Source organism: Pseudorasbora parva, chromosome 21, assembly GCF_024679245.1.
Source record: "Pseudorasbora parva isolate DD20220531a chromosome 21, ASM2467924v1, whole genome shotgun sequence".
Classification (NCBI taxonomy): Eukaryota; Metazoa; Chordata; class Actinopteri; order Cypriniformes; family Gobionidae; genus Pseudorasbora; species Pseudorasbora parva.
This window is the reverse complement of record NC_090192.1, coordinates 36,571,602-36,595,089: the sequence shown is the minus strand read 5'-3', so window position 1 is coordinate 36,595,089 and position 23,488 is coordinate 36,571,602. Positions and strand designations below refer to the sequence as shown.

Genomic DNA, 23,488 nt, shown 5'->3' with positions numbered 1-23,488 from the left:
GACTGTGTCCTGTCCCGTCATAATAAAAGTCCCGGTGTTCGCGAGCCGTGTTTTTTGTAAAACAATCGCTCCAGCAGCCGTGCTCAGCTCCACAACACTCGGTCCTGCTCTGCTTTACACTACAGTAACCTTAATATCCGCATCCATGAACATGATTTCTGCCTGAGTCCTATTTTTCACCGGCTGTGATATAAAGACCACATGTCCCAAGATGCTGCGCTCACACTTGTCATCAAACTATGCCTTTGATTAGAATAGGCGCCCTCCAGTGGACGGAAAGTTGCATAGTGCACCTTTAAGGGGTAAAAGTCCCCACGAATATTTAGAAAGGCCCACATCGCTTTTTGCTAGGATGACAAAAGGAAAATGTTACATATTTAGTCTGGTCTGCCTCAGCGGTTTAACAGCGCTTGTCACTGTCAGAATGAGTTATATAGGAGTGCGTTCTGCGTTTTAGAAGTAGCTAAACATTTTATATCTGACAACTGTTGTACGATAAAAATGTTCAGCGATCAAGTGATGACATTTGTCATGAAAAAAATAAATAAAATAAAAATAAATAAATAAATATAAATATATATATATATATATATATATATATATATATATATATATATATATATATATATATATATATATATATGGTCCCCCCAGGTTACGGCAAGGTAGTACAATTGGTGGCCATCTTGGAAGCACCTCAACAATTACTCTGCAAAGAGTAAGCAATCACAGTTATCTACAATTTGCACATGGCTTGCTGATCAAATTTTTTTTTTATTCTCAGTGAAAATGTCATTGAATGTTTTCTGTTTAGTGTTTACATATAACAAGCTACTATAAAAATGAATGTACTGCATCAACACAAACTGTGAATTTTCTTTTTACTGTGTACTACAGTACTGCCTTCATTATCTACTGTTGAAATCTGTATATGAAGCTCAGAGTGATATACATTGAGTTTGACAAAACAGTCATTCAAATAAAGTATACAGTTTTTTAATTTGTACATAAACATTTCCAGGATTGACTGCCATGGTGAGAAAAAAGAAAAAGAAAGAATCAGCTCAAGTGTTAACAAAAAAAACTTTTTCTATTTTGGTGACACTGCCCAATTGACTAAGGTTATGAAGAATGAATTAAATGTGTTTGGTGAGTTACTACATTACAAAGACATTCAGTAGAATTGTGATGTCCCATAAGTTACTGTATAGTATTAACAGTGATCAGCGATGTTTTTGCCTTTTTAAATGAAAAGGTATGATTACATGTTTGCATTAAAATCCTGTTCTTTCACACAGACCCGTCTTTTGCTATTTGAGTTTGACATTACCAGCGTCCCTAGAAGGCAAATGTGTAGAGTAGCAGATGTAGCGCTGATGTAAGTCATCACAGCTCTTTTGTCATATCCTTCCCTCCCCCCCGCTATCCGGCTCTGGGTTAATTAGACCCGCGAATGTGCGTGCAGGTTATCCGGGAACACTTTCCCCTCTGACATTTACCCACTCTCCAGCCTGAGGAGCATGTTTGATATGGGGCCCGTCTCCTCCGACCGGCCCCTTGTTTGCCAGGCCTGTGGAGCGCTTGAATCTAATTGAACCTCATGAATAGAACAGAGGTGTCAACACGTCGAGATCTGGGGTCAAGTGCTCAGGGTGTGACTTTATCACACATAAGCAGAGAGGAGAGCAAAAAGTGCAAGCTAATCAATCTTGGCATACCAGATAGAATGAAAGAGGAAAAGTCAAAACATAAAATAATTGTATAAAGCAAATAGGCTAAATGGAATAGAAACTAGGGTGAAGTGCAACTTAGAAAACATCACACTAAAAGCAGAGCTCAGTATTGACATCATGAAATCATACCTGACCTATTTACTTTCTTAATAAATTATACTGGTCTTATTATGCACGATCCAGCAATGCCAATGTTTGATTATAACTTAATCTACCTCTGAAATGAGATTTGTATTTTTTTTCTGCTGATGTACCTGAGACCACACAGGCTGAAAAATATGTAATTTAATTCATTTCACATTTATTATATAGCTCTTTTCAAAAAGCATATCGTTTCAAAGCAGCTTTAGAAAAATGCATTATTATTAAACTGCTAATATGCCTAATATGTTTTAATCAGGAATTTTACATACATTGTCTTTGCAAAAGTTAAATGTGTCTTTAAAGCCAAACCATTGAAAGCATTTGGAAATCATTGCATTCGTTTCACCATAAAAAAATAAAATATTTCAGAATGCAATGATTAGCATATATATATATATATAATTTTTTTTTTTTTTTTTTAATTGACTGGATTGAGTTTAAGGTTTAACTAAGCCCGCGCTTTCTCTGTGACGTAACGTCACCGAGCAGCCCCGTCAGATGCATCAGGTCTGTTTGTTTCCTTTTACTTGATAATTAATGTCAAATAATGTTAAAATAATTCATCCTTACAACCTATACATCATTATACACTTCAGCTTTATTATATTTAATATGTTAAAAGGATGCTAAATTAAAACAGGCTTTATAATGAAATATAGACACCTACCTGTTAAATAATCCCATCCTGTCAGGCGTTTGTTTCATGAAGGTTTTTTTTTTTTTTTTTTTTATCCATTTGGGGCTTTTAATCCGATAATGTCGATGGATGTCCGTGAGTTTAGTTATATCATCACTCATGCCTTTTCCCCACGTGTATTTTGGTGTATTTTACAGGTCCGTGTTACCAGATAGCTCTTGAGTTGAGTTGTCATGGGTGTCCAGCGAAGAAGAAAGACGACGATTAGGATAGAGCTCCCAGGGCCAAAATGGTGCCAGAGGTGAGGATGCCAGTGATTCTTTAATATGTTGATTTAGTGACTCTTTCTGCAGGGTACGTAGTTGCGCCAGTAGATGGCGACGAATGTTGATTGTGTTTTTTAGGCGATTATTTTATCGAATCATTCACTCTGTGCGCATGCGCGCGCGCGCACACACACACACACACACACACACACACACACACACACACACACACACACACACACACACACACACACACACACACACACACACACACACACACACACACACACACACACAAAGTTCACTTAAAGTATTTTACCAAAAATAGATTTGAATCACTTACAAATGAAGCAGCGCCAATTCAGGGAATGCCAGAAAAAAAGAGGTTACTTCATACACTCTCTGAAGTTTTAAAAGTAAGTTTTCAACAGAGGATATAGTTTTAATCTTGTGAATTGTTGTATTTGCTTTTAGCTTTCTGTGGTAATTCAACGCTAACTATACATTTGTCAATAATCCACTGAAGATAAAAAAAAAAAAAAAAAATGCAAGATGAGGATGAAGAAACATGAATAGAGCCGTTGGCATCATATCTGACACGAGACTATAGAGATTAAGTAGATTTTCGTTGTCTCCAATTTCAAAAATAAAAAAGATATGATCTTAAATGTTTCTTAAAAAAGAGGTTTAGATTTATCATTCACAGGTTACAACTAGAACAAGGTTAGGTTTGTTAATTTTCATATATTTAATGTTTAATGGCAAAGGTTATGCATCCAATTAAAAGCACATAAATCAAGTCAGTCACATGTCAGTGACATTCCTACGAAAACTTGAAAGGAGACAAAATGGTTCACTTGAAGTGAGGATAAACTTGTTTTATGAAACCACTGAAATTCAATTTTGAAAAAGAAACGATTGTTTCTTGTTTTGTTGGGTCTCCTGGCTGGACTTGATGTCCAATGTAAAATCTCCTGAAGCAAAACCATTTGAGAATGACCGTTTTAATATATTCAGGATGCATGTGACTTTTGCTCACACAGCCAAAGTTAAGCAGTCACTCCCACCCCGGTGTGGTGTTAGGGACACTTTTGGCCTTTTGCTTCCCTGGCTGTCAGAGCACAATCCCTGCATACTGACATCAAAAATGAGAAAGAATGGAAGTGAGTTACTTTTTCTCCTTCCCTTCACTTGTTCTGCAGCGTTTGTTTTTCTGGCAGCTAGTTTTAACCCAGCCTCTCCTGTCATTTCTGAGTTCAGTGTCTGCTGAGAGGAGAAGAAAAAAAAGAAGGATGGTTTGGCCCGTTGTACTTGCTCTTTTGACCCCCATGTTGTCCATGAGCAGTGAAGGAGAACTTCTGACAAGCGATGTCAGGAGTGACAGCCGATCTGGTCGGGTTGAACGGGGACGTGGAGCAGCAGCATTTGATTTTGGGGCCATTTTTGAAGCCGTCTGTGTGTGGGGCCACACCTGCCTCAGGGGCCTGTGCTGACAGAGAATCACGTGTGTGTGTGTTTGTGTGTATACTCGTCGGGTGCTTATGCTAAACAGACGCAGAGAAGCCACCTGCTCTCCTCTGACGTAACAGTCTACAGTCCAATTGTGCTACATCACACATTCATTTTACATTTTCAACGCCTTCACAATAGATGCTGCAAAATGGAAAATCTTCGAAAGCATCCGGTAATATTGAAAACATAGTGATGTGGAACTTAAATAACTTGTCTGTTGATAAATGAGGGGTGTCAAATTTTGTTTGTGTGATTCAGATTTTGCTATACTTCTTTTGTTGTTTTGTTTTAACAAACATAAGATATGATAACACATAAACAATATGTCAGAAAGCAAACTAAATATAGCTAAACGAAACGAGTCAACAAAGAAATTAAATAAAAAAGCCTATTCTGAAAATAAATAAAAAAGAAGAGAAAAAAAAGTAAAAAAGATTTTGCTATACTTGTGTGGGCATTTTTGAAGTGCTTTCACTTTGTCTGTTTATGGATTAACAACATTGTAATTTATAAACTGTACAATATAAACTAAATAATGAACGTATTACCTTATACATAGACTGAAAGCTGTATGTTATGGGATATGGGTAGCATTATATGGATTTAGTTATTTGAATTTTGATTCAAATAGTGTTTATATAAGACATTACATTAGTTATATCATATATTTTGACTTCTATGTCATGACTTTCACATATTTTTAAGAATACAACAAATGCGAATTTTGCATTGAGAAAATACAGGCAATAAATTATTTCTCAAAAAATATGATTTGGATTACTTTACGTCATAATTTGCATTATTAGTTGAAGGGTAAATGCAAATGTTTTTATTTTACGGTTTTAACCCATTGTTTATTTTATAAATGGACACAATTAAACTATTTTTTCTGAAGTATGCTGTATACAGTATGCTCTAAAATCTGGAATGTGAAGTTTTATTGACAATACAATTCAACAGGAAGTTTCCATTTGGATAGTTAGTCGGCATATGTGTGAATGTGTTGGTTTTGCTCTTTTCTTTAGTTTGTTGGAGGCAAGTTGATTAAGGGTGATGTTTTAACAGTACTAGGTTGCCTCTAATGCAAAACCTGGCCTGGTGACTTGGCTTTCGCATAGTGGATTTTGGCATTCGATGAGTTTATAGCAGCATTATAATGGGATACAGGAGGAGACAGACAGAAAGAGCAAGAACGAGGTTGGTCACAGCGAGTGGTTACACAAGCAGGCACAAGTAGAAGAATTGTGACAACCCCCTACTAGCTGTTTCTTACACACACACACACACACACACACACACACACACACACACACACACACACACACACACACACACACACACACACACACACACACACACACACACACACACACACACACACAGCTTGCAGCTCCCTAAATCCCTGAATGAGTTCAGATATATCTAGTTTCCTCTTGAAGAGGAAGTTAACTGACTACATTCGCTACCAACTGATCGAGCTGCTGGCCAGGCACCATTTTAAACACAAATCCTAGTGAAACATGACATTTCAAAATTCATTTCCTATTAGTTTTTCCTTAAGCATAAAATAGAGGCCTTTTTATGATTTTGTGGGTGACTGCACATTAAAAGAGCCTGATAAAGTCCGAGCTCTCTTTCTTCTCCCTCTTCTCGCCCTCTATCCTTCCCCTTGCCTTGTCCGTGGAAGCTGACCCAGTGTGCCTTGGTCTTTGTGGCGTATTAAAAGGTCACCGTTGCTGGCAGCTCTTAGCACTTGGCAGGACTCTGTGGGCTTCGGTGGAGCTGTGAAAACCAGTCTGTCATAATTCCTCCACACAACCCCAGCACTTCATGTGGAAAGGGCCTGTCACAAAATATGAACCGCCCTGCTCTTTGTTTCGCTCTTTTTTTTTTCGTTCTCACATTTCGTTTTCTTTTCCAGCCCTGCAGTCAAATGACCTACAGCAAGGGAAAAATTGTGGGTAAAGGATATATGTTAGATTTACGGTACTGATAAAGTAGCTTGTACTGACAGATGGAGAAAAAATAAAATATACGTCTGAAAATATATAGTTAATGAAAATGCTTCAGGAAATGTTACGAGTTGTTTCACAGTGATATAGAAACTTTAATATATTTTTGTGATTTAGTGTGTCGAATGAATGCTTTCTGAGTTAAAGGGTTAGTTCACCCAAAAATGAAATTGATGTCATTAATGACTCACCTTAATATCGTTCCTCACCCGTAAGACCTCCGTTCATCTTCAGACACAGTTTAAGATATTTATTCCCAGAGCTTATGCAGTCTCTGCACACTTTACTGTCCATGTCCAGAAAGGGAATAAAAACATCATCAAAGTAGTCCATATGTGACATCAGTTGGTTCATTAGAATCTCTTGAAGCATCAAAAATACATTTAGGTCCAAAAATATCAAAAACTATGACTTTATTTATTATAGTCTTCTCTTTCGTGTTCCTCCAAAAAGATTCAAACGGTTCATGAATCAGTGAATCGATCATTGATTCGGGTCGCCAATGTCACGTGATTTCAGTAGTTTGGCAGTTTGACGTGATCCATGTCGATTGCATACGACATTAGGGTGAGTCATTAATGACATAAATTTCATTTTTGGGTGAACTAACCCGTTAAGGCATTCTAAACACAAACTACAACAGAATTAACAAATATAATAAATAATAACAAATTACACCAAGTAAAATAAATACTTTTGGAAAGTTGCTATCCTGCACTGTGACATGCTATAATTTGTCTAAAATGCATTTTGATAATTATTTTATAGTTTTGCATGCAGACTTTGTGACCTTTTTGAATACTTAGTTGAGAGGCAATAATGTTTGTTTAAAATGCACTTTAAATTTTTTTCCCCCTCAGGACCAGTAGTGATTTTGAAGTAAAAAAATTGCAAAAACAATTAGACATTCACTTGTACATTTATATCAGTATTAACCTAAAAGTCATAATGTTTATTTAAAAGAATAGAAAAGAAAAACAAAAGTTTATGGGCTGTTTTTACGTCCAACTTCCGTTTCATATTGTGATTTTCATATATGCTATATTTGTACTATGCACTCACTATAAGTAAAAGTCATATAGCGTCAAGGATTGTCTTCCTTGTTGACTTTCTGATAATCAGTTGTAGATTCAGCTTTATTCACACCATGGATCTGACCCGTCTGATCTTTGTCACTTCATTTGTGCTTTACCGAACCAAAGGGCCGAGAGTATTCATGTGTGTGTTGCGCATATCCCATTCTTTTTCGCACCTTCCCTCCGTCAGTGTTGTTTCCCAGTTTTTCCATGACACCCTCTTTTCCAGCCTTCTCTGCGACTTCATTTGCACGTGCTGTACATTTCTGAATCCATCAGCAGCCTCTTTTTACCTCTGACTCTCTGTCTGTCTTTCTCTCTTTCACCTTCTTGCATACTACATTAAACCAGGTGTCACGTCATTAAACACCGCTCCTCTCCGTTTGTGAAAAACGTGACCCCCATTTCCCTCATTTTTCGCTCCGAGAAAGAGGTGCCAACAGAATAATTAACTGCCGTCACATCGGTGTGCGCACACTTCCTGTCAGCGTTTCGTCCTAACAGGGTCTCTATCCTCACGCTAATGATGTCATTCAGAGAGGGAAGAGTGCGAGAGAAACCTGCTAAGAGTTTACAGCATGTCACGTCTTGTAAGTGGAAACAGTTCATCTCAATGCCAACACGTTTCGCTGTTTAACATACTAATACGCACCCCGCGATTTGCCGTTATTAAAAATGATCTCTTTTTAGATCCGTGCGCCGGCCTGGAAAAATATGACAATCATTTTGTTGGGTTTGGCTCGTTTAATCGGGAGGCCGCTAGCTGATTTGATTCAATTTGGTTCCGGCTGTAGTTCACTTCCCGTGACAAGCGCTGCAACGGCAGAAGGAGCGACGGAGAGAAGGATTGCGCTTTGCCGTATACATGCTAACCTAATTGCATCTCAAATGCGCAATTCATTCCTCATAGCCATGGGCTTTTCATTCTCAGGGCCCCGAGAAGGAACAGGAGCAGTTTATATGTAAACTGGAGTCTCTGGCTTTATAAAGTGAATTTCAGCAGCAAATAATACACTCCATATCAAAATTGAGAAGGGTAATAGGAAATTGATTGTGACAATGCAATATTAGAGAGCCATCTCCATAATATTTTATTTATCATAGTTTCCACCTTTTATTGTCAGGGGACCGCTGTTTCATCTTGCTCTGCAAACTGCAGTCTGCAGAGATTTTGACCTCAATATTTTCACTTAAATGAACATACTGTGCAAGGAAGTACAATTTTTCTTCTGCTGCTGGTAAAGTCATGCATAAAAAAACAATTCATTTAAAGCATCTAAATATTTTCAAATTATGGCTAGTAAATTTCGCCACTGTCTGATACTCAAGGGAGGCCTTTTGAAATGAACCTATAATTCAATTTAAGGCCTGTGTATTTCAGTCTTTTATGGTGAAAGTAATTTCAGGCTTTCAGTTAAATTGTTGCATCAGATTCGCACAATGCAAGTGATAAGTGTCATTCGAAACATTATGAAAATTCGTTCTTTCATTGGATTAACAACGTTTTCTTCTACCGCCATATGAGGTTTTATTTCCTGTATCTGTGTTTAACATGATTTTTCAGACAGTGAGACGGAAAGAAAGTCCTTTTTGAGCAGTAATGAAGAATTTAAGCTTTGTGTCTATAGTAAAAAAATGACCTTTAAAATGAAACCCATCCTGAGAAATAGTCACTGGAGTAAAATGTGTGACAACTAACCCCAACCTCTGTTATATAGATGACTGCAGCCGTCTGTTTCCTGTTTGTTGTGATACGACGTGTCACGCCTGGACCAGATGTTTCATGCACAGTGTCATTGTTTCAGAATCACTCACCGTTTCATAATTGTTCTGAATGCATGGGAATGCAAGTGATGTGTTTCATCGTGAGTCATGACATTGGCAGACATCTACTGTTTGTCACTACGTGGTGTGCACGTTTATCATATGGCACTCATTTGCCAAGATGCGTAAATACACCCACACATCACGAACAACATTGCACTTAGATCAGGCAAACAAAACAAAAATTAAATGAGCTTTCTTCTGTGAAATTCAATTTAACTTCAAAGTGACTTTTTGGACTTGACTGTGTAACTTTAGCACACGTTTATTTATACATTTGTGTAGACGCTGAAATGGAAGCTTGTTTCTGACGCAATTTAAAAGATCATTTAAATTTTTTCTCTCACGATTTAGAGTTTATAGTTTATATATCATACTTGGGAGATATAAACTCGTAATTGCGAATTATAAATTCCAATTCTGAGGAAAAAAATGCAATCTGACCATATAACTCGCAATTGCTCTGAGACAGAAAGTCTGAATTGTGAGATAAAAGTCTCAATTACCTTTTATTTTTTATTCTGTGGCAGAAACCAGCTTCCATAAATATGTACAATATCAGTGTCAAAAGCGTATACAAAATAAACTACTTGTTTGCCATTTTAGAGACTTGCAAATATTTATTAATTAATTGTATTAATTTTTTTTCTTCTAAAAGATTTTTGCAGGTCATATATGCTATTATTATTGCATGTAGTATAGGCTACAGTTTAAACAGTAGCTCCATTATGGGTCCCTGGTTGCTTCTGGAAATGTTAAATTAATTAACGGAGTCACCAATATCAGGTGACCAAATCCTGTTAGAGAGGCTGAAAGATTCCACTCTCCTCAACACAATGAAAAGTGCAGTTTTCACGCTCTCTGCCTTTCCATCCGGTGTTCTTCTGTCTCTCCATCAACAGCGAGGCACTTTCCAAGCCTTTTTCCACTTCTGTCCCTTCACTAGAACACCCTCGATATCTGCTTTTATTGATGTCGGAAAGTGTAAATCACGTTCTCCTATTTTGTCATTCCAGTCATTTTAGTCACTAAAGGATTACTTCAAGTGACTGAACTTGGCTGTTATCTGTTGGAGTCAGCGGCCAGGTCATCTCAGGGGACAGGAGAACAGGTCCCACTGCAGTGACCTGATCACCATCCAGGCCCTTGGATCCAGCTCGCTAGTCATTTCTGACTGATGTGTGCCGGCTGTCACCGAAACAGCACTTAACAACAACAATGCCATTCGGCTCTGAAGAGAAAGAGAGTGAGGGAGATTGAAATGGACAGGGTTGAACATCCCCTAATGCAAAATTTATAAAGTTTTGAGGGTTGTTGGGTTTTAAAGCACCAGATTAGACCTGATCTACCTTTGGTGTCACTGTGAATTAGAGCTTTTAATTTCGTGCTGGAGGACACAAAGAGAGCGAGAGACAGAGAGAGAGATGGATTGTCACCCACTGTATCAATGTGTCACCTCTCACTAAAACAAAAAGCAGAAACAAAGGCCTGATTTAAGCGTGTTCGATATCCCCTAAGCCCTGACGAACAGAAGCACGTGCTAAATTATTAAAACGGTATTAATTCTCACGTAGTTAGAGTCTGTAATGCAGGGCTTTTTTTCTGGGTTTGCATACATTGGCCCTGAAAAGTATTTGGACACTGAATCCTGAATTGTATTGCATTAGATAACAATCTATCAAAGAAAATTGCATCGGCAAACAAACTTACTTTATTTTTCTTACTCATTTTACTTTTAATCAGCTGATATTTAGTTGACCATCAGATAAACCGGTAAAGCTTTCCATTTGAACATCATTTCACAGTTGTGGCTCAAAATTATATATATATATAGTTTTTTTATTATTATTATTTGTATTATTATCATTATTATTATTATTATTATTATTGAAAACATATGCCACTTGATATTTTATATTTTCCTGACTAATGCAGTGGCTCAAGTGTCCAAATGTTTAAGAAATGTAAAAGGACGGTTAAAAAAAAAAAAAAAAAAGTTCCTCCCTGAAGATCTTGATCTGTGTATCTAATAAACAGCAGCTATTTCCTCTCTTTCTTTCTCTGGCTCGCTTTCTGTTTTCTCTGCCTTGATTCATTGAGTAGAAAACACAGTCCATTGAGTGGAAAATCAGGGGGAAAAAAATCCTGTAACTGATAATGTTGGCTTGGACCGAAATAGGTTTACTCCAAAAATTCCCATGTCGAATGCTCTAAGAATCGTACATAAAAACCGGCCAGCTCCTGAGGGCAAGCGTGAGCATCCGGCGTGCTCGTACGCAGAGCCGAGACCAAGAGAAGGACTCAGTCTCTCTCTCTCTCTCTCTCTCTCTCTCTCTCTCTCTCTCTCTCTCTCTCTCTCTCTCTCTCTCTCTCTCTCTCTCTCTCTCTCTCTCTCTCTCTCTCTCTCTCTCTCTCTCTCACCACAAGCTGCAGTGTTGTTATTTATGATGACTATGCAGAGTTTGTAGTGTTTCATCTATCAATAGATGTACTAAACCAGCTATTATGGTAAAGAGCATTACAAGAGCAAGAAAGATTAGAGAAATATAAAATCTCTGGTGCTGTCCTGCCGTGTCTGGCTTTCTAGCTCTCTTACTGTTTCTCTGAGGGGGTAATTGCGGCGTGTAGCTCTCTCAGAGGAAACGGGGAGGGAATTTTCACTTGCTGCCAGTCGACAGCACTCTACCTGCTGTTTTTGTTGAAACCCTTCAGCTTGGGAGGTGTTGCATCTGCCGCGTTCTCAGTGTTTCGTGCTCGCCGTCCCCCTGGACCAGAGGTGTGACACTTTCTCCAAAACTTTAAAGACTCATGGAGCTTTCAGCTTTGGGTTGAAGCTGTTTTATTGTCTTTTCCTGACTGCGCGGTTCCAGTGCCCAGATAGAAATAGAAAATTGTGTGTGTGTGTGTGTGTGTGTGTGTGTGTGTGTGTGTGTGTGTGTGTGTGTGTGTGTGTGTTTTAAAATGCATTGATGTGTGTGTGTGTGTGTTCCAGAAAGATGATATGATTTTGAATCAATGCATGCAAGTTCATGTATATTTCAATGTGCTTGTTTGCTTGTTTTGCCTGTATGATATTCAATCTATTATAATCAAATCTTATGAGTGATTTTACATCAGGATATAGTTATATTTGCTGGAAATGTTCCACTTTTTTATTAATTGTATTTAATTATTTTTTATAAAACCGCAATGTCTCCTTCCAATAAAAAGAACCATTCATATTAATGATGATTATTTGATTTGAGCTAATTTTATAAAACTCATTCTTAATTCTGATTGGATGAGCCACATTATAATATAGCTTATACAGCTGTGACACACATTATTCAATTCAATAATAATGTGGCAGGTTGTGTGACCTTCCTCATTAACAGCAATACATGTTATTGCAAAATGTCAGCTTTTACGGTCATACCACCCAGCCCTATAGTATATGTTTGTATGTGTGCGGTGTTTATATTTGTAGGTGTGTGTGTGTTTGTGTGTGGCCTATCCGTATGAATTCCCCACAGAGCTTCATGCATATTTAAGTCTCTGGTTAAGCAGTACGAAATGTAGAGTACTCTCTTACCTCACATTTTCTGGATTCATAAGCATTTTAGTGGCTCGTAATAGCAGAACAAATAGCCATAGAGGCCAAACAGCCATTATTAAATTCCCCAAAGTAAACGGCTTGACATGGCACTCAGAATCACTGACCTATCTGATTCTCTGCATTTTTAGTGACTCTTTTTTCCAGCTCTATCTCTCCCTCACACACTGGCTCTTTCTGAGGCGCTCGCTCGAGGAAACGTGTAACTGCTCTCGACAGACATCCAGAAATCAAAGCTAATGGAAGTGATGGGGGTAATGTGGTCTGTCACTTGTGTGGAAGTGGTTTTTGTGCATTAAGCTGGAATCAGGTACCGCCACATGGCTCTTTTTTCCTGAATTGGATAAAACCTCACAGGACGACAAGCTTACGCACTATGTATTCATAATTGTGGTCTATTATTTGACAAGCTGAACTGTATGTCCAATTTATATACAGTATTTGTTTCCAGAAGAGTGAGCAGGCATACATGTATTAATGATTATAATTGAATAAATATTTTATTTTAATTTAATTATTTTTTAATTAATGATATGAGCTGGGATAAATGTATTAACAATTATAGTTTAATAGAATATTTACTTGTATTAAATTATTTTAGAAAGTGAAACAATCATCTTACTAATAAAATGTGTTTTATTAAAATATTTAAGTATATATTTAAATTTTAAAGTAAAATGTGTAATTTTATTAATTATATACATTTATCTTACAACATTATATTATACATAAATAAATATATTTTTACATTTCAATTGCATTTCCAGGAGAAAAAAAAGTTTGCCTGTTATTGTTGTTATTATTAAAAATGGGAAATGCTGCCAATGCATTATTTTTTAAATGTCGGGTCTTTTATCTTTCCTAAGTACCCAGAGAATAGAATGTGTCAAAATGTTTTTGACAAATCATTTGTGTGTGAGCTTGTTTGCATGGCATGTTAAATCGGAGGGCGGTGACAGACCATTGTTAAATCATAATTTTCATTGCTGGCATGAGTTTACATTCCCAAATCTCCTTAGCGACGTCATCGTTTGTAGATTTGAAACATATCTCCATCATTACTTCTTTCATCATTTCTATTGATTAAATCATTCGTTACATCAAAGGCCCCGCTTGCCATTAGAACATCCTCGTTTCTGTAACTGGACACATTTCAAGGTTATAATTCAGTGAGAGACGGCCAAATGATAACAAAGCTTAAAAAACGTTTTTCTCTGGCCGTGCCCTCTGTGTATGTGTGTGCGAGGGTCTCATTGTGTGGATTTATTTTCACTTTCTCCATGTCCTGTTTTATGTTCAGCATCAGCAGTTTTTAAAGGCATTACCTTGTTATGTGCATCTCTGGGCTCAGTTGGAGTCTGTGGGAGTTCTACAACACAAGACAAAAAAAATAAAAAAAAAATAAAAAATACATCTCCAAGTCGAGGTTCCACACAGCAGAAGGAGTCATTCTAATGACTGTCTTATACTCCAGTGGTATCAGTTAATTAGGGCATCAGCAAATAGCTTAGTGAGTTGATTTCTTTGTTTTATAGTTGCTTTGTTTCTGATTTTAAAATCAAAACATTAAGCTCCATGCATATTTTTGGTATCCCATTTTGTTGGTGCAATTTTAGCCTGGGTGAGGCTTGTATGTATTTGCATTGCATTACCTTACAGTAGATGCTAAATAGGATTACCTTACCTTTAGATGCTAAATGGACCTAAAAACACAAAGTCTGAGACAACATGCATTCTTTATAAATGTATCGAATCTAATCCACCTTAGCATTTGTAGCACAGCATCATGCTTTTCTGTTTGAGAATATGTTTCTACAGCTATTGGACAATTCTCAATACATTTGACCAAGTTGTGAATTGCCATGGAAGTTAAATGGAATTTTTTTGTTTTGTTTGTTTTCTAAGTGCTTAGGTCAATAATATTTGTAGATTTTATATTGAATACATTATATATTATTGAATAAAGCTTTCTGTCAAGTTCCAGTAACTAACAATAAGAAGTTAAGCAGTTCACTTGTTTGCATGAGCAATGATGTGTGCACAAATTAAAACTAAATTCAACTTCAGAAACAACTTTTCCCAGTGGATAGAGTTAAGATCCGCCCCATGTAAATATTAATTTTAGTGCTTTGGTACACCAAAGAAAACAACTATATGGATGCACAATATATCGGACACCAATATATGTTCATTTTTAATGTTATCGTTATTAACCAAAATAAGAACATTTTGCCGATATATTAAAGCCAATAAATAATGCATTTTTTTTCCTTCAGCTGAGACATTTTATGCGCACTGTCATTATGGCTTTGGATTGCTTGAAATATAACTGACATCACTTCAAAAAAGAAAATACAGTTCAGTGCAACGTGCAGCGCAAGTCTGTCATATAGGCCACATAATATTAGATAATTTTTTAACACATTATAATTTTGTTCCTTGAACATGGCTTCTAATGTTGAGACTTGTTTTTGTAATCAGGATCTCAAAAATTGGAATTAGATTTAGTGGATTTAGATTTAGATTTAATGATCAATATATCGATATCGGCTTTCAAATATAAAGAATTATCGGATATACAATTTTCAAATCACTGCATCCATAACTAAAACTGTCAAGGTCCATTTCTATAGAATAGGAAATAGGAATAGGAATAGGAAAATTACTCAAACTTTAAAAGTGACACACGATATAACAGCAGTGCCACTTAAAATAATCAAAATATTATTCTCCACTGCGTTAAAGCAATAATCTTTACAGTTATCCTTCTTGGTGTAAATGTGCCTTTCAACTTGTAAATGTGCAGTATCATAGAAGTTTGGTGTATTGTGAACGATGTTCCATGCCTATAAGACAACTTTTCTTTAAGTTGTATTTAGCGTTTTTCGGACAGTGTTGCGAGAGCTCATCTCATTAGGGGTGTTCAAAGAAAATGGTGGTTTAATTTTTTTTATATAAAAAGTGGCCGCTGTTGTATCTGCCAAAGAAGACTTTAATAGTGCTGAGTGTATATAACCGCTCGTGCTCACACATTATGGGTGGTATGAGGGACATGGTGGCGTCTCGCGCGGTGGGCCTGTGGGAGGCGAGGTAAGTAATGAGTGTTAGAGTGGAGGGAAGGCTTCTACCGTCACAACAGGGGACACACACATCCGCCTCCCTCACTATCTGTCCATCCACCCATCCATCTCTCCATCCATCTCTACTGCCCGACTGCCATGTGGAGCGTGAGGGTCCGCTCACACACTTTTATATGCGCTGGAGGGGGTACGGACAGTGTAGACGAGAAGTCAGCCGCTCGCAGAGAAAACGCAAGAGAAAGAAAGAGCGTTCGCAAAAATGAAGGCTTGAAGGGAGGGGGTTGCAGCGAAAATGACACAAACAGGCTGGACAGGGCAGTCAGCCATGGCAAGAGGGAATGATAGAAAGTCAGCCAACAGGATCGAAAGAGTCTTCCTCTCTCCAGCTGTGCCAAATCTTGCTTGGTTATCTCTAAGTGTTGCAATAGGGGGTGGGTGGGGGGTGCTTCAAGATGGTCTCTGTTAACGCGGAGTGTCTCTGCCATTTCTGAGGCTGGTTATTTATTAAGCAGACACAGACGGTCAGGAATCAGAGGGGGGAAATGGCTGGGAGTGACAGAGCCGCAGATATCATGCTGACGGCTGATGCTCTTCGCTGCTCTGATGTGACCTGACAGCTAAAGTGCGCGGCTGACGATGAAGTCGGTCAACAAGTGCTGTATACATTGCACGATGCTGCTGTACAAAGTGGCAATTTTGGATTTCATGCAGATTTACAGAACACGACGAGAACATCTGTTTTGTTTACTTATTCAGGCACCAGGAAAACCATGTCATAGTGAGCACCGCAGTCGTTCTTTAGCCTAGTTACTGTGCAAGTGTGAATTAGGCCTACAGCCTCAACAGCTGAAATGAAGTTTGAACATAATAATTATTATGCTTTTTAAGATAAAAATCTATAATGAAGCAAATGATTGAGGGTTTAGTCTGTTCTGTGGTTGCTACCCTATGTTATTTTCCTTTATCTATGAAACATAATGAGAAATTTAGCAGAATGTTTGAGTTTATCTTACACAGCAAAAATCAAGGTGGTTTATTCTTCCAAGATCTAAGATTAATGTGGTTTATTTAGTATTAAATACGATTTGGATCCAAATGAGTCATTAGCGTACCATTATGCAACATTATTCTTAATTCAAGTCTTAATTCAGATTCACATCTTAAAATATAATGTAAAAAATAAAAGCTACTTAAATGTCCTAGTTGAACTAAGGCCTAACCCTAGCTTAATCTAAGCCATGTCTGTGAAACTGGGTAAAATATTTAACTGCAAATTGACAAAATTAGCAGAAAACAATGACTTAACAGTCTTGGCTATTGCAACTTTTTAGTAGAGTTTTGTTTGCAGTTTGTTAGTGATTAGAGTAGAGATCCCAGCACCTAACGTAGGTTTGTTAAATAAGGAAGACATCCAAAATGTTTACTGTTGAGGGTTCACCAGAACCAAGGGTGGAAATACTTTTTGTAAGGTACTTTTTTTGTTGTTGTGCTTGGCAGTATAAAATACCATCCACTTATGATTTATATGAAAGAGCCGCCTTTTGTGTTTCTTGGAGAAAGAAAATAACACAGAGCTGGAATGACATATTGACATATTTTCATTATTCCTTCACAGATGCATTGTGGCCTTTAAGTGTTTCTGAGGGTCTTGAAAACATGTTTCCGCCCATCTAATGTCCATATATCACCGACTGGACATAGAGTTTGATGTCAGGAATGATTTGTGTATCTTTAAATTGACGCACTTGCGCAGCACAAGTCTTATGGGCCCGTGCATCGCTCCTCACCAAAACAGATTCTGCGGCGAGGGATGATCCATCATAAAACAGAAAACAGCGCGATTAGCATCTCATTTTCCTGGCCTGAACCCCCTGGGTTAAAGCACGCCCGTAATCACCTGTGAGCCAGAAGAAAGAGAATAAATTGAGAGGCGCAGAGGGGAGAAGAGGGGTGGGACGCTTTGCTTCCCGTAAGGGGTGAAATGTTGTCAGCTTCAGAAAAAAAAATAAAAAAATAAATCACACACTTTGTTATGAAGAGTAATACATTTTCCGAGACCTGATCAGGTCTCGCGTATTGACGTGACTCTGTAAAAATTTTCACACTACTCACTAACAATGAATTTTCTGTCACAGCGACTTAGAGGCTCCCGGGCTGTTATAAAATGACGTCTGCCAGTCAGTGAAGTCGAACCGCGGCCTGTAGCTGAGTGGCAATAATCTCCTGGCGGTAATTGCTTTAAGTTTAGGAGGGGTGAGCGCTACATACCCCTGGGGAACTCCGCATCAAATAATTTATTCATAAATTGTGCACAGGCTGCATGCAGGTTGCACATTGCCTGAGCTGGAAAGCGTAGCGGAGTCCTTACATCAAGCCGCAGGTTCTTAACAATGCTCGGTCTCACTCTTGATTGGTCAAGCACCAAACCTCTTAGTGCGAGAGAGGCTGCGCGCATCTCCCCCTCTGTCTGTGGTGCCTGGCTTTTTCAGAACCGACGCTTCAGCGAACACACGCACGCACTCTGTCCTTCTCGTGTATTAGCAGATATATGCATGTTTTTCTACCCCATTAATTCAGTCAACATACAATTAATTCATGCCAAAGAGCAGCCCCCTCAGGTAAACCAGGCTATTTTGGACAGCGAGGTTTGTGGTGCACAGGAATTGGGACTGTCGCATGCCTGCAATGCTGTCAACCCCTCTGTGTTGGGAGTTATAAAACTGGAGGAACTTTATATGCTTTTCACAGGCAGTTTTCCTGTTATATAATGTTACTAAATTAACCATTATATCGTCTTAAAATATAAGGTTCCACAAGGGAAAGGGGATTTACACAATGAATGGAAGAACCATTTTGAGTTCTCCGAAGAACCTTTCAGTGTTTTTTAGAACCAATCTAAAAATGTTTTTCCACTTTAAAGAATCTGTTGTGCAATGGAAAGTGTCCTTGGATGTAAAAGTTTCTTCATGGAACCACAGATGCCAAAGTAGTGCATGGAAAGCAGCAGTACATTGATATGATATTTCTTGAACATTTATAATTGAATTCACTGTGCATGTTAATCTGGGATTGGAAAAAATATTAATATCCAAAAAATTACATAAAACATTAAAACTCTCCCATTTATATTAACACAAGCATTCATTCAGCATTAAATTGCATTTTAAATCACAATTGGTCTTATTTATTGCATATATTTGCATACTTCTTTTTTTCTAGCAACACAAATATGAGAAGATGATGACATATGTTTCGATTTATTTAATAAGTTGTGCTTCCTGCTCACCTCCTGTAAAAATAAAAGTGGTATGTATTGATCCTCGTACACACCCGTTAAAAAAGTAGCGTGAGTGGAAGACAAAGCCTATAAGCTGACTTAAAACTTGAACACTATTCTTTTGCCACCTTCAAGAAGTGCAAAGAAGTGTTTAGTGGGAATTGATAGTGATGAGAGTTGGTTTAGTGATATGAGTCATTTGAAACCTGCCCATAATGACACGCTGCAGATCAGTCTGACGAATGATGGCAAAATGAAATGGGTCTTATGTATGTGGTGCTGTATAAACCAATTTACAAGAAAGACACTTAAGTGGTGTGTTACTTATTCATGAGCTTGTAGAAGTTAATGGAACAAATATACCAGATTCACCTCCTGAAATGTGTGAGACATATATAATTCAAGAGGTTTAGCTATAATGACAACGCAGCACCGACTGGACACAACATAAAATTAGATGTGTATTGTGAGAGACCTCACACACAAAGTCATCCCAGAGGACTGTTTTATTGCTCATAGGTTGCTCTGTCATAGCTTGGGAGACTTAATGGAGTTCTCAATTATTTGCCATTTAACTTTGTCTCAGATGTTTCTCCTAAATCTCCTTAGGGGAAATGAAATGAAACACAAATTGTGGACATAAGAATATAAGCTATTACTCAGCTCAGTTGGTATTGAGAAATTGAGTATGTCCATATTGAGATTGCAGATTTTTTGTAAATCTGATCAGTTTAGGACATTGAGATCTGTTCTGATCTCATATGGTCTAATTTGCAATTTCTCTTTCCTGCAAGATTTTATCTTCTATAGACCACAGAATATCCTATAGAACAATGTGTATTTATTTATTTATTTATTACAAATATAGCATAAGAGATCGTACAAAGTGTAAGGAAATCTTCTCATAAACGGTTGTCCTTCACATGGTCTTACACAGGGAAGGTCATTGACCTTGTAGATATTTTGTGACCTTTAGTGCTTAAAGGGTGAGAATGGATCTGGAACACACTTTTACGTCGGGTGTGAAGTGTTATTTAGCGCATGTGTGAGAGTTTTAGTGCGTGTGGGTATTTGGTTTTTGCAGTGGGAAGTTCATAGTGTCTATGTTAGTGATGTGCAAGGACATAGATGTATATGTATAACTTACTTTTCATAAGCACACTCCCAAAGCGAAGGCTGTAGCATCATAATTATGTTGCCTTTTAAGAATAAGGTGGATGCTGCACATTGGTGGTGGTTGAGGAGTCCCCCCCCCCATGTAAAGCGCTTTGAGGACACAGAAAAGTCTTATATAAATGTAACGAATTAAGACGTTTGTTTTGGCAGCATTACATATCTTTGAATAGAATTCAATACAAAAAGGTGAGTGACATTAATAAAAGTGACAGTGACAGTGACAAGAGCCGCCTATACCCAAAACAAAACGAAACGAATACTTTTATTTTGGTACATAGTGCATCAAAATGCAGTGCCATCAGTTTGCCTAGAACACAGAACGTTCAAATGTTTTACACACCATTTACACGTAAGCAGGTGTACATTTATTTCGTACCAACTAACGTTATGAAAACAAAATAAGATTGCATGGGTGTTCGAATCGAGATTGCGATTGTTTTAATGATTAATCGTGCAGCTCTACTACATAGGGAATAGACAGCAAGGCTGCTCACTACAACAGAACCAGTGTTTCTAGTACAGTAGTGCATTACTCGACTCTGCAGGTCTGTGATAGGATGATTGTGCTAACAGCTTAATGAAACATTAAATGCCACCATATTAATTATTCATTTATAAAAAATAAAAAAAAAGATTTACAGTATTTCAGCAAAGAATATACACTTTATCTCCTCTTGTAACAGGTTGTGAGAACATTTAAAAACATATTTCATTTCCATTTCTCTTCTGTCAAATATTAAAGTACAGGAAACTTCAGGGGTTTCCTTTTAAAACCTGGATCCAATAACTAATGGAAGTTCTTTTACCACAGCTTAACATACTCACACCAACTCTCAGCTCTACTCCTGCTATGCCCACTACTATTAAAAACCATAAACTATATGATGTGTCAGTTTCTAGGCGAGAACAAAGCTCCCTCTCTCCCAAACCACTGAAGGAAGGGAATCGCTCACAGAACACATAGAGGAAAGATCTACAGCTCTGAGAGCTTTGGAGTTTAGGCGGGCATTTGTACTATCAAGCGCAAATCAAAGTATTTAAATAAATGAGCATTAACAGCTTTGGTCATTGTCCTCATGTTTATGCATTGGGATTTAGTAATCAGGTAGGATACATGCAGAAAAGAGGTGAAAGAAGATGGTGGAATACCTTTGTTTCACTAACAAAATAGTCAGAACTACTGAATAATCTTCATTTCATCTCTTATAATACACTAAGAATAGATGCATACATCAAATATGGCACATGCATATTCATATGGAATGTAGACTATGTAAATAATTAGTCACAAACAAGAAGGCCCTATATTGTATGCATGACATGCTGCTAATGTTCATCCTGAAAACTTTCTATTAATCGGCAGTCAAGTACTGTAAGTTGATGCTCATACATAATGAATTGCGTTCAAACCTCTGGGGCCTAACTCAAAAAATACAGAAAGAGCGAATGTGGAAAATACAAGTAGTGCTTGCATCTGAATAAGATTTAACCTGATCGCTGTGCATATTGTAATTGTTTTTTAATCATCAGGGACTAAATTATTCATTTGCAGTCTGAACAGGTTCATAGTGAGGCTTCTGGTGTTGTTTTTTCCAGAATTCGACTGACATTTATTTTTGTATAAATCAACCGCCAGTTATTCATAACATCTTTCTCTCATTGTTTTGGTTTATTTATAATAGATGTATTCAGTCCCTTGAACATTCCGATCAAGACATGTTGGCAATGTGTCACTTTCACTTGGCAGCATAATGTTAGTTTTTGGTTCAGTTTTTAGTTTCTCTGAAATTTGGAGGTTAAACTCTTTTTGGGCATTGAAATGTGCAACTACGACAAAAAAAACAACAACTTGCAGACTTAAGAGAAGAAAGTATTATTCAAAACAACAGTTGCAGATGTACAAATCAAATGTATTGGGTGAAAATATGAAAACATATTAATAATGATTAATACACTACTGTTCCAACTTTTGAGGTCAGTCTTTTAAGTCTTTTATGCTCACCAAGGCTGAATTTATTTGATAAAAATGTGATTTAACAGTAATGTTGTGAAATAATATTACAATTTAAAATAACTATTTTGTATATACACTCACCTAAAGGATTATTAGGAACACCTGTTCAGTTTCTCATTAATGCAATTATCTAATCAACCAATCACATGGCAGTTGCTTCAATGCATTTAGGGGCATGGTCCTGGTCAAGACAATCTCCTGAACTCCAAACTGAATGTCAGAATGGGGAAGAAAGGTGATTTAAGCAATTTTGAGCGTGGCATGGTTGTTGGTGCCAGACGGGCCGGTCTGAGTATTTCACAATCTGCTCAGTTACTGGGATTTTCACGCACAACCATAAGAATGGTGTGTAAAGGGAAAAACATCCAGTATATGCAGCAGTTCTGTGGGCGAAAATGCCTTGTTGATGCTAGAGGTCAGAGGAGAATGGGCCGACTGATTCAAGCTGATAGAAGAGCAACTTTGACTGAAATAACCACTCGTTACAACCGCGGTATGCAGCAAAGCATTTGTGAAGCCACAACACGCACAACCTTGAGGCGGATGGGCTACAACAGCAGAAAACCCCACTGGGTACCACTCATCTCAGATACAAATAGGAAAAAGAGGCTACAATTTGCACGAGCTCACCAAAATTGGACAGTTGAAGACTGGAAAAACGTTGCCTGGTCTGATGAGTCTCGATTTCTGTTGAGACATTCAGATGGTAGAGTCAGAATTTGGCATAAACAGAACGAGAACATGGATCCATCATGCCTTGTCACCACTGTGCAGGCTGGTGGTGGTGGTGTAATGGTGTGGGGGATGTTTTCTTGGCACACTTTAGGCCCCTTAGTGCCAATTTGGCACTGTTTAAATGCCACGGCCTACCTGAGCATTTTTTCCTGACCATGTCCATCCCTTTATGACCACCATGTACCCATCCTCTGAGGGCTACGTCCAGCAGGATAATCCAAATCACAAAGCTCAAATAACTTCAAATTGGTTTCTTGAACATGACAATGAGTTCACTGTACTAAAATGGCCGCCACAGTCACCAGATCTCAACCCAATAGAGCATCTTTGGGATGTGGTGGAACGGGAGCTTCATGCCCTGGATGTGCATCCCACGAATCTCCATCAACTACAAGATGCTCTCCTATCAA

General features: G+C 37.7%; 1 long non-coding RNA gene across 2 annotated transcripts in view; it reads left to right on the top strand.

Moving 5' to 3' along the window:
* Window positions 1–2,344: 2,344 nt before the first annotated feature.
* Window positions 2,345–23,488, top strand: part of LOC137056024 (uncharacterized) — a 79,030-nt gene continuing 57,886 nt past the window's right edge. For both annotated transcript variants that reach the window (XR_010900171.1, XR_010900172.1), the window contains exons 1-2: window positions 2,345–2,384; window positions 2,712–2,815. This is a non-coding gene — a long non-coding RNA (uncharacterized lncRNA). The remainder of the gene's footprint in view (window positions 2,385–2,711; window positions 2,816–23,488) is intronic.